Source organism: Stegostoma tigrinum, chromosome 2 (assembly GCF_030684315.1).
Source record: "Stegostoma tigrinum isolate sSteTig4 chromosome 2, sSteTig4.hap1, whole genome shotgun sequence".
Lineage (NCBI taxonomy): Eukaryota > Metazoa > Chordata > Chondrichthyes > Orectolobiformes > Stegostomatidae > Stegostoma > Stegostoma tigrinum.
Genome location: NC_081355.1, coordinates 96,834,355 through 96,846,983, shown reverse-complemented (window position 1 = coordinate 96,846,983; position 12,629 = coordinate 96,834,355).

The window sequence follows — 12,629 nt, the reverse complement described above, 5'->3', positions numbered from 1 at the left end:
TGTGGGGCACCATAAAGGTGTGATAGGCAGTTAATGACATGAGTTTGGGACAACATGGAGAAAAGTCTCACTGGGTCTTTTGGAGAGAAACCTTCCATGAAATTCTATAAAATTAACACTTAGCAAAAAAAAAGTAAGGCCCATTATCTGTCAGATGCCCAATCTGAGTTCATTGCTGAAAACAAAAAATGCTGGCGATCAGATTGAGCTAGGCAGCATCCAGGGAGAGAAGGCAAGCTAATACCTTAAGCCTAGATGACACTTTAACAGAGTTGACATGAAATGAGGAGGAGACGGCATTTATGCTATAGAGGGTGAGGCTTGATGTTGCGAAGCGTTGGAGGAGAAAGGGTGTTGATAGTGCAGATTAAGTAATCAGAATTGAGATTGGCAGAACACAAGAGTGTGCCGAACTTCCAGACTGGAAAGAACAGATAGTCCTTCTAGAGTGGGGGCAGGGGAGAAAGGACATGGTGACAGAGAAAAGGGAAGTAATGGGAATGTGTTCACAATCTGAAGGTGCTGAATTCAATATTAAGTCCAACAGGTTCTAAACACTGTCACCTCCACATTTCATGTCAGCTCTGATGACAAGTTGTCTAGACACGAAACATCAGCTTGCTCTCTCTCCATGGATACTGCTTGACCCACTGTGATCTCCAGCATTTTTTGACTTCAGTAGAGATTCTAGCATCTGCAGTAATTTGCTGCTTCCTTGTTGAAAAGATATCTTCAACAGGAGAAGTGGTGTCGGGTAAATACAATACAGACTGAGCTGTTTTTACCAGATCAGAGTATTCTGCTCTTTTTATTGTCCATCTCTTGCAAAGCATCCCACCATTATTCAGAAACAAGATAATAAAATGTGAGGCTGGATGAACACAGCAGGCCAAGCAGCATCTCAGGAGCACAAAAGCTGACGTTTCGGGCCCAGACCCTTCATCAGAGAGGGGGATGGGGGGAGGGAACTGGAATAAATAGGGAGAGAGGGGGAGGCGGACCGAAGATGGAGAGTAAAGAAGATGGGTGGAGAGAGTGTAGGTGGGGAGGTAGGGAGGGGATAGGTCAGTCCAGGGAAGATGGACAGGTCAAGGAGGTGGGATGAGGTTAGTAGGTAGCTGGGGTCTCCCCTTCCCCTACTGCATCCCTAAACCAGCCCAGTTCATCCCCTCCCCCCACTGCACCACACAACCAGCCCAGCTCTTCCCCCCCACCCACTGCATCCCAAAACCAGTCCAACCTGTCTCTGCCTCCCTAACCGGTTCTTCCTCTCACCCATCCCTTCCTCCCACCCCAAGCCGCACCCCCAGCTACCTACTAACCTCATCCCACCTCCTTGACCTGTCCGTCTTCCCTGGACTGACCTATCCCCTCCCTACCTCCCCACCTACACTCTCTCCACCTATCTTCTTTACTCTCCATCTTCGGTCCGCCTCCCCCTCTCTCCCTATTTATTCCAGTTCCCTCCCCCCATCCCCCTCTCTGATGAAGGGTCTAGGCCCGAAACGTCAGCTTTTGTGCTCCTGAGATGCTGCTTGGCCTGCTGTGTTCATCCAGCCTCACATTTTATTATCTTGGAATCTCCAGCATCTGCAGTTCCCATTATCTCTGACATTATTCAGAAACAGATGCTTTCTGAGTGCTCCGGTCAGACGTGTGGTAGGAGATTATAGGTTTTGCATTTGCCCATTTATCTGCAAGACAATTCTAGAGGAAGTGTGAGAGTTCTTGCGTGGGTAGTGGCAAGTCTATTTTGTATGTTAAGTGACAGTGACATGCATCTCCGCAAGGCCGACACAAACTTTTCTGTGTATGCAAAGCAGGTTTTCAGTGCTTCTAGTAAATATTTTGAAAATAATTTCTTTACTGTTTTGTAAAATTCCACTTCCTTAATTTTCCTGCTTTCAATCAAAGGCTGCAGCAGGATCATTGCAACTGATGTGACAATTCTTTCCCTGAGTGTCTCTGTTACATTAGCTCGATGGGTACAAATACTTAATGGAAGTGCTATCAGCAGCGAGTCTTTATTTCTCCCTGAATTGCCTCTGCAGTTTTTATTTATAAAAATGGCTCCTTGTTTAAGATCAAGAGAAAGCCACACTTCTCTAAAAGGTCATGGAAGATTTACTTCAATAGAATCTTCAGAGAGAAAATATATCTTCCATCCACCAAAAAAAAATGTTCAGCATTGGCCCAAGAAAAAGGCATTGAATGCTGCTCTACTCCAGCAATTTAGAATGCTCAAGAGTGACAAATCATTGGAAATGTTTTAAGCTATTGACACAAGCAAAATAAAGGTAGTTATAAATGTTCACTGAAGATCTCCAAGCAATCAGAAGATGTTTAACTGAGGTTTGCAGTCAGTAATGAATGATTTGACTTCGCAATCGATAACAAAACAAATTATTGTTGTGTTGTCATACGTTGCTTTTTCTTGCATGTTTAGTGCTATAAAAGGTCATCACTCTGAAAGGGTTAAAAGTCATGTTACATTCCAATTACATAAAGTATAGCCTGTGGGCAATGACAAGGACTTCAACTCAAGCCTTTAGAGGGAGCAAATGTATCCGCGTCAGCTCCCTATGGTCAGTAATTATGTCTAGCAAAATGCAAATATACTTATTGCAGTTATGCACTAATTCTCCCTGTCATCTAAGAACAGTGTCTCTTCAACAGACGCTCTACTCTACTCTACCTCTTTACCATTAATAACCAAAAGACAAAAAGTAGATTGAAGGCCACAAACTACCATAAGCATCCTTATTCAGTAGCTTGTACAAGGTTCCAGTCATGGTCATTTAGGAAAACATCACTTGGCAGCAGTGGTGTGGATCTGACCCGCATGGTGAGATGAGCCACGAACTCCAGAAGAACCAAAAAAAAATTCAAGGAAATGAGTCTAAGAGCATCATCATTTTGTGATTGCACAGACAGTCGTTCAGAAGCTGAAACACAATTACTGATGGAAAGAGGCAGCAGCACCAATGAAAGCAGCAGGAAGGAAAACTCAGCATTTCCAAGAGTAGATACTTTTCAGAAGTTAGTAATAAGTGCTGGGGCAAGATGTTGGGCCTAGAAAAGAGAGACAAGAAAGCCACGCCACACTTAGAAAAGACAAAGGATCTCATGTAGAGGCACTGCATGGAGCTTCAGAAGGCTTCCGAAAGTAAAACGAGAGATATCTAAAGGAAAAGAGAATAACTTAATGAACAACAGCTTAAAAAAAGTTCAGATTTAGCAGGTAAGGAAGTGTAAAAGACAGCATTGCAACCATCAAAACGAGGTTGAATGAGGCACAGATGCAAGAGTGAAAGGTTCAGTCATGAAATTTAGAGTCATAGAGCTGTCCAGCATGGAAACAAACCTTTCAGTCCAACTCATCCATAGATATCTTAAATTAATCTCAATCCATTTGCCAGCATTTGGCTCATATCCCTCAAAACCCTTCCGATTCACGTACCCATCCAGGTGCCTTTTAAATGTTGCAATTTTACCGGCCTCCAGCACTTCCTCTGGCAGCTCATTCCATGAACATACCACCCACTGTGTGAAGAAGTTGTCCCTTTGATTCCTTTTAAACCTTTTCCCTCTCATCATAAGCTTGTGCCCTTAGTTTTGTGCTCCCCTATCCTGGGGAAAAGACCTTAGCTATTCACCCTATCCATATCCCTCATGATTTGATTAACTTCTATAAGGTCACCCCTCAGCCTCTAATGCTGCAGATAAACTAGCCCCAGCCTATTCATCCTCTCTCTACTGCTCAAACCCTCCAACCCTGGCAACATCCTTGTAAATCTTTTCTGAATCCTTTTAAATTTCACAACATTCTTCCTATAGCAGGAGACCAGAATTGAACATAGTTTTCCAAAAGTGGCCTAACCAAGATGGCGGCAGTGGAGTAGCAGTGCAGCATGCCGGCTCCACAGCCCAGGAGCCAGTAGCTCATCTATTCCACTTTTTCCCCTTCTTTTTCTCTGGTTCTGATTAATATAGTTAATATTAAAACATCAAAATTCATCTTGTCTTCACTTAACAACTTATCTAGCAATGAGATTGCTCCCGGCAGTCCAGAGTGGTGGTCTGTGCCCTGCTGAGCGGTGTCCTGGTGTGGTGGTTTTGTCCCAGTATTGAGGTCTCGTTGGCGGTCCAGCTTAATCTCCAGTGAACGCTTGTAGCCCAGTGTGGCGATGGCTCGGATGGCGTCTTCATCCAAGTTGGTGGTCTTTTCCCGGTGTCATTTTCTTCGGCAGATGCTTTCGACCCAGCGTTCCAACAGCCCATTGCGGCATTTGTAGTCCAGGGTGATGGTCTTGTCCCAGCAAAGGTTTTCTTCAGAGAAGGCTTTCGTCCAGTTTTTCCAGCAGCCTGGCATGTCAGTTTCATCCCGGCATTTAATGGTCTCATTCCAGCTGTGTGTTTCACCTTTTCATCGGTTTCCTCTGAAACCGGGAGTCATTGACTGGACTGTGATGAGTTTTTGTCTTAAATTTACTTTTCATTGTTACTTATGAATTTACTTATGACTTCTGTCATTAATGCAGGTGCCATGGTAAGTTGACTAATACACCTTTTGTTGTAGTTTTCATGTAAAAGTACACATGACAATAAATTCTAAATTCTAAAAATTCTATATTCAATGCCCTGTGATATGCCACAACATGACCTACCTATTCCTATACTCAAAGCACTGATCAATAAGAGCAAGGATACCAAATGCCTTCTTTATCACTCCCTGCGAATTCTCTTCCAAGAAACTATGAACCTGCACGTCAAGCTCTCTTTGTTCGGCAACACTCCTCAGGATCTTACTATTAAATGCGTAAGTCATGCACTGCTTTGCTCAGCCAAAATGCAGCACTTGATATTTATCTAAATTAAACTCCTTTAGACTAGGGCTGTAGAATTCTGAAGGTATCTGAAGTTAATTCAGCTTGAAAAGAGGACTACCAGAGCAATCTCATGAAAAGGTTTGCAGAAGATGAGAAGTTGGGAGAAACTAACAACTTAAAATGGTTGAGACTTAGTGTTCAAAGTGTAATTTAGTCTGTAAGATTCATACCGGATGCAGTCTGTGATAGTTATTCAATAATTTGTGCAGAAGAAAATATTTGGTGTCTTAGTCCATGAAAAGGACGAAAATGTCCAATTAACACTGGGAAGTAGCAGAAAAATTCCATTTTGGTCACAGAAGGCAGAAGAAATGAAGATGTGAATAGCCAATATGTTGATAATCAAAGTATGTGGGAAAGCCTAGCAGGCAGTATAGAGGTACAGAATTACAAAGAAACAAATTGACAAAGCTATAAGTAGCAAATTACAGCAAAATAGCCAGTAATTACTTTAAAGTACCTAAATTTTTTTTCAGTAATTTATTAAAGAATTTAAAACAATGATACAGTAATCCAGCATTTTAAAAATAACTTAGTGAACAAAGGAAATGCTAGACAGAGTCTGGCAAGGTCATAATATTTCAAATTAAAATGGCATTCATGAAAAAAAGAATACAAGCTTTAGGAGCAGCAGATTACAAACAATTTTACACTGATACAGATTTAATAAAACTTTACAGGAGTAAGACTAATTGGCGCATTGAGAAGAAAAGGAAAAAACTTTCATACCACAGGTTCAAGATCAGAGATGGGCCATACAGAATGCAAAATTTGGCTTTATGTTTTTGACACTTCTTAAGATACAGCATCACCTCAACATTGAACAGATAAGGGCAGAAGTATCACAGTGTCTCAGAGTAGATTAAACATGCAATAATCTTAATTCAGGTGAATAATTTCCTTTAGAAGTAATAACTGAGGCATTTATAGGGGACATTGTTGATCTCAGTGATCTGGGATTCACAGAATCTGTTTATGTCGATGGACATCCTATTAAATTGAAGCTAGATACCTGTGTTCAGGTCATTACCATATCAAACCAGCTACCTTAGCTGAAGAAGCAGAAATTCCAGGCCTCAGAGATGACATTATGAAATAATTGTATTTGATATAACAGTCAGAAGCATAGAAATACTATAAACTCTACTACAGCATAACACATGTGAAAGATTTGAAAATACTTATGTAGTATACAATCAACACTCTTTTGAGCCAGCATGGAAGTTCAAACATCAATTTCTTTCAGAAATTAGGAGTCTCATTAGTTTCAAGTAAACAACCGATCCAGGATCAACAGCTGTCAGCCAACCTGTCAAAAGGCAAATCTTGGCAGATTTTAATGAGCTTCCTAGGCCCATGGCCGAACCCATGTTCAGAATGACTTTTATGAGATTACCTAAGATGGAGTAAAAGAAATGTTTCAAATGGTTGTGAAAAACCAGTGACCAGCAAGACAAAAGAGGCTGAACTAAACTAGAGCACAACAAAATAACCACGTTTGCTGCGTTAAATGATGTCTAGCCAAAAAGTTCAGCAAGGAGATTGAGAACACTTTTGCACTGACAACATTTCAAAACCACAGATGATTTATTTGTGAATGACAGAAGACTAATTATTCCAGCTACCCTTCAAGAAAATGTATTGAAAAGGATATATTGGGGCAACACAGGCATTGTCATGTGCAAAGGCAGGGCACAGCCAACAGAGCGGTGGCTAGGTATATTAAAAAATTGAAGATTTCATATTTTATTGTTAAATTTGCAGTTATGCAGGACTGTCAACTATGCAAAATGCATTGTCATCAATGAAGACAGATCAGAAACTAAAACTCAGTGAAACCTGTTGTGGAAAACAAGAATGAACAACACAACCCACTTGAACAACTTCAGGAATTTTTCATTAATGATCTTCAGACAGGCAGAGAATGTCAGTGTCAAAGATAGTGATGGGTGAATAGTAATACAACTAAAAGTCTGGGGAAAAAAGTTTACTTCAACAGTCCAACAACTATAAGGGGCAAGGACTTGATCTTGATTAACATCTTGAGGGGGACAAGCTATATTTTACTCTATGAGATTCAAACCAATGTCCACATATTTTTTACATATACAACACATGGTCGAGAAAAAGAAACTTGCCAACCAATCAATGCACTTTCTCAGACAGTATAAAAATATATTGCTCCTTTTTACCTTGGAATGTTTGCGAATTGTCCTGAAGAGAGCAAAATGAAAAGCTTTGACTAAATCTGTCTTTTTCCGACAATATTCTTTAAATCCTTTGTGATGGGAAATACTTGCAGAGCAGTATTCCATTACCACTTCCTGCTGACATTACATCACATCTTATTCTCAAAATGGAGAAAGTAAAATTAGGAAGAAATGAATACTGCATTCTAGGTTCAACATTAAATATTTTCAGATCAGGTAGAGATAACTCTTCTTCTGTTCTACCACAACAGTATGTCTTATCCTCAACTTCGGAGACACCTCCTACTCCACTGAAATGTGGTATCTTTTCACATCCCACACACCATCTTCATGACTTTCCTAAGGCTGCCAATCCAGTATTTATTGGCATCAAATTGCAATTACTTTAATGTTGGAGATAAACTTTGGTAAAATTTCCCAGCCTGCTATCAGCTAATTAGGGATTCTCATTTCATTAGTCTGGGACGTATTCCAAGTGAGATCCCAGTGATAATAACTAAGTTTGCCACTGCAGTGGCCTACCTGAACGAATTTTATTTGAAACTATTTTTTCCACCGTAATATAGGGAAGGCAGTTCTCGACTTCATGTTTGCTGACCTGATCAATCACTTGGGCTGCTGTAATTGAATCTACTTCTTTTACTATCTTGGGTAATACTAACATAATAATCTAAGTAATTCTATTTTAGCAGAAGGAAGAGATAACACAAAACAAGATATGTAACTTTTAAATGCCAAAATTCAAGATGCAATTTGCTGCACTTAATGCAATTTTACATTCTAGATGCAATTTTCTACCAAGCTGTTTTGCTGCAATTTAATCTCACAAACTTGACTTTGTTAGTTATCAGGTCTTGTCAAAGTTTATGATTGCATCTCTTTATAATTTTAATACAGTCAAACTGTTACTTTTGTGGCAATGAAAAGCAGTTTTGGATTTTAAAAATCAGTTGGACTATCATAATTTATAATTAGCTTAGTATCCAGCAATAATGGAGATAACTGAGAGACCAATGGCAGGAAGTCTTGCCACATTAGTCAGGCTTACAAATCTTCAATATGATTTTATTTGCTTTGCCACAGCTTCATACACTATTGTAAACACCATATAAACATGCTGAATAAGAAAATTTCACATGAAAATGTATGCACTGACAAGTTAATATTACCTGAACAGTAACCTACACACAGTAGATGATGTTTTCAAGGGAATCAGTGTTAAATCATACCTCTGACATATCATAATGTTAGTTAGAACTATAATATCTTACCGCTCATCCATTATTTTACATCAGTGATTCTCATTTTCACTGTCAAAAATATGGCTCCTCCTTTCTGCTATACAGGAGTAACATTTGTTATTTTCTAATCTGTTGAGTTCTTTCCTTCTGTGAAGAGTTAAGGGAATTTTGCTAATGTCGCTGGATGTGTCGAGGAAGGGGAGGTTTTGAAGCTCGTGAAGTCCACATTGATACCATTGGGCTGCAGGGTTCCCAAGCAAAATATGAGATGCTGTTCCTGCAACCTTCGGGTGGCATCATTGTGGCACTGCAGGTGGCCCATTGACTTCACAAGCTTCAAAATCTCCCCTCCCCTGACCGCATCCCAAAACTAGCTCAGTTTGTCCCCACCTCCCTAACCTGTCCTTCTTCCCACCTCTCCACTCCTCCCACCTCCTACCTACCAACCTCATCCCGCCTCCTTGACCTGTCAGTCCTCCCTGGACTGACCTATCCACTCCCTAACTCCCCAGCTAAATTCACCTTTATTGGCTCCAACCCCGCCTCTTTGACCTGTCTGTCTTCTCTCCACCTATCTTCTCCTTTATCCATCTTCTATCCACCTCCCCCTCTCCCTATTTATTTCATAGCCCCCAACCCTTCACCCATTTCTGAAGAAAGGTCTAGATCTGAAATGTCAGCTTTCCTGCTCCTCTGATTCTGCTTGGCCTGCTGTGTTCATCCAGCTGTACACCCTGTTATCTCAAATTTTTCAGCATTGGCAGTTCCTACTATCTCTGTTACAATTTTAATCACAGCACCTTCTGTAGCTTCTTATGGCACTGGACAGTGCAGTTGCCATACCAGGCTGTTATGCACTCGGACAGTATACCTTCAATGATGCATCTGTAGAAATTGGTGAGGCTCCTTATGAAATTTTCCAAGCTGCTTGACTGTCGCATTTATGTGGCATGTTTAGGAAGGGTCATTGGTTATCATCACTCCAAGCAACTTGATGCTCTTCACTCTCAGGTCGAATGATGTAAAATGGTTTGTGGGGGGGGGGGGGGGGGGGTGCTCTTGTCCTTTCTTGGGATATGGGCCAAATGTTGGTAAATGGGATTAGATTGATTTAGGATATCTGATCGGCATGGATGAATTAGACCAAAAGGTCTCTTTCTGTGCTGTATATCTCGACAAATCCATGATTGGCCACTAATCTTTCCAGAATTGAATGGGAGGAGGGGATAGGTGGGAGGAAGGACAGGTTAGGGAGGTGCAGGCGAGCTGGGCTGGTTTTGGGATGTGGTAGGGGGAGGGAAGATTTTGAAGCTTGTGAAGTCCACATTAATTAATCCTGCCTAGTTACAAATTACAGATCTGCCATAGCCTGCTCTCTGATTGCTCCAGAGTGTGCTGCTATAAAATACCGTCTGATATATACCCTATAGACCCATTTTCCAGGCTATCTTTACCAAATTGATTTGTCCTATCTATATGTATATTAAAATCACCCATGCTTTACCTTTCCCAGAAGGCTCCATTATTTTTTCCTGTGTATCCTGCCATATAGTTCAGTTATTGTTAGAAGGTTTGTACGTACTCTCGCAAGTGATTTCTTACCTTTGCTATTTCTTATCTCTACCCAAACTGATTCACCATTTTGATCTTTTGAACTAAGTTATCTCCCTCTATGGTACATAGGTCACTCTTAATTAACAGAGCAACAGATCCAACTTTTCCTTTGTTCCATCCTTCAAAGACATCAGTTGCCTTGAACATTCAAGTTCCAACTTTTCTTATCTTGTAGCCATGCTGTCCAGTTCAGTTTCTGGTCAATGGTAGTTCTCCAGGCTATGGGCATGGAGGCAAAAAAAAACAAATATTGCTGGAGAGGCTCAGCATCTGTTGAGAGAAGTCAGAGTTAACATTTCAGATCCAGTGACCCTTCCTCAGAATAGGGGATTTAGTGATGTTGGAGTGATAGTAATGTAATTAAATGCAAGGAAAGATAGATAGGTTTTGTTTTCTTGAATTATTTACCAGCATTGTGTAGCACAAATATTTCTTGTCACTTATCTGATGAAGCTTAAATATTGGCTAGGTCTTGTCACATATTAATACAAGTGTTAGAGGAGTTACAAATGGAACTGAAGATTATGCAATCATCAGTGTACATCCCCACTCTGACCTTTTAAAGGAGGTGAGTTGGTAGCAGGAGATTTTCTTTCGGGGGGCTTAAAACATCTTCAATCAAAATTTGTGGAATTTGAATCTCTTCTGCCATTAGTGCTCAGTCACATCTGATGACTTAATCCTCCGCCTTTATATCCTGTACTGGGCATATTGCTTAATGTGATGATCAACACTGTACTCATTTCCCTTGTTCTGTGGAGTGGCAGATAGCTGGGAACTAGGTCGCTGATGTTCTTCAGTGTTGTCACTGATCCTGTTGCTGATGCTGCTCATTCAATTCCAGATTAGGGGGTCCAATATAGAGTCGCATAAGCTGATTTCACACAGCTCAAGAAGCTAACAGTTGAGAAGTATAGGTCAAAGGCAAAAACTCAAGGATAGCATTACTATCTCCAAGGCAGTTAAACCTCGCTCTCGTAAAATAAGCAAAAAGACTTTCACTTAGGGGGGGAATTGTCATCTAATCTCAGCATTTAGAGACTCCCTTGCCTGTCCAGTCAAATTCCATTGATATTTCACTTTGTTTTTCCTGATGAGTTCCAAGAAGGCAGGGAAACCTGAACATTCTGAATTAGACTATGCAGCCATTTAGAATTTAACATATTTAAGAGTTCTGCATGCCCTAAGAAGGTTTCTATTGCACAAATGAAGGTTCCTGAATTAAAAGCAGGAGTTGGTAGGGTCCTGTCAACTTCCTGAAGTATTTGCAGTTTCAGCACAGAAAGCCACCCAAGGGTAGAAATTAAATAAATGTATTTAAAATGAAGCCACTCACTTACAGTTTGCACAGAATAGTGAACTCAAATGTGGAATTTAGTCACTGCATTATTGGAAAAGATCGCTGAACATCATTGAATCAACAAAATTTAGTTTATTCAGTCACAGCATAATATTGACCCTGATGTTATCACCTTTGTGATAGAAACATATTATGTAACACCAAATGCTGTGACTCACAGGCAGTTAATGCAAATACACTGGCCTCAAAATTCCTGGCAGCCTGCTATATGACCACAAGTGAAGGATTTCTGCTTTTTCATCTGATTCAGGGTTCACTCTGTCTCAAATCCTGGTACAAGTCAATAGCAACAAAGTGCTTATGAGTACTTACTCCTTTTACAACACTTTCCGGGCAGAGTGAACCAAACAATTTCATTGAGACATCTTATCAGTCTATAATGGGTGTCATAGGAGATAGGAAATCTGATTAAAATGAATAATTTCTGTGCGTTAAAAGTGCAGTTAATTGACATTTATCACTTTGTTAAATGTTGTGCAAAATCTGACAAAATTAATTTTCCTATATCCTGAATCTCACTCTGCTGAACAGAGACCATTTGTCTTTTGCAGTTGAAATTTCTATTGAATGTAAGAGATGCAACCGATAATGCGATCGCTCACCAGATCCACCCCCGCTTTCAACATGAACACAGGAACAATCCGTTGCCTTTCTGCCATCCAAACCTCAATTTAGAATTTCCTTTATTGTCAAGTACAGACAGACAAGAATACAGTGACAAGTTTTACAATATCACTTCTTATGGCGCTATCTTAGGTACAAATACCAAGGTACACATCTTAGATACAAAAAGAGGAATGAAAAAGAAAAGTAGTTGCGTTACTTTACAATGATTCATAGAATAAGCTAGAAATAACACACAGTTGAAAGGGCGGTCAATATAGTCATATACACAAATTACAAATAAACATTGCAGTAGCTCAGCACAGGGCTTCCACAGCTGGTCTGACTGCCCAGGGCAACAGCCGTCGCTGCTCTGCTCAAAGCCTCCAGCCTGCTCTGCACTGGTTCTCAGCTGCTCCAAGCTAAGTTTTCTCAGGGTCTGCTTCACCACACCAGCTTCTGCTCTGGGTCGGCTTCCCATGCACCGGCCTCCAGTCCGGGACTGTTTCCCCCTCACTGACCTCCATTCCGGGACTGTTTCCCCCTCACTGACCTCCGCTCCGGGACTGTTTCCCCTTCACTGGCCTCCGTTCCTGGACTGTTTCCCCTTCACCAGTATCTGCTCCAGGACTGATCCCTCACACCTACTGACGTACAAGGTCCACAGTGGATGCCATATCCCTAGCCCTGCACTCACCCCTAAAACATCTAG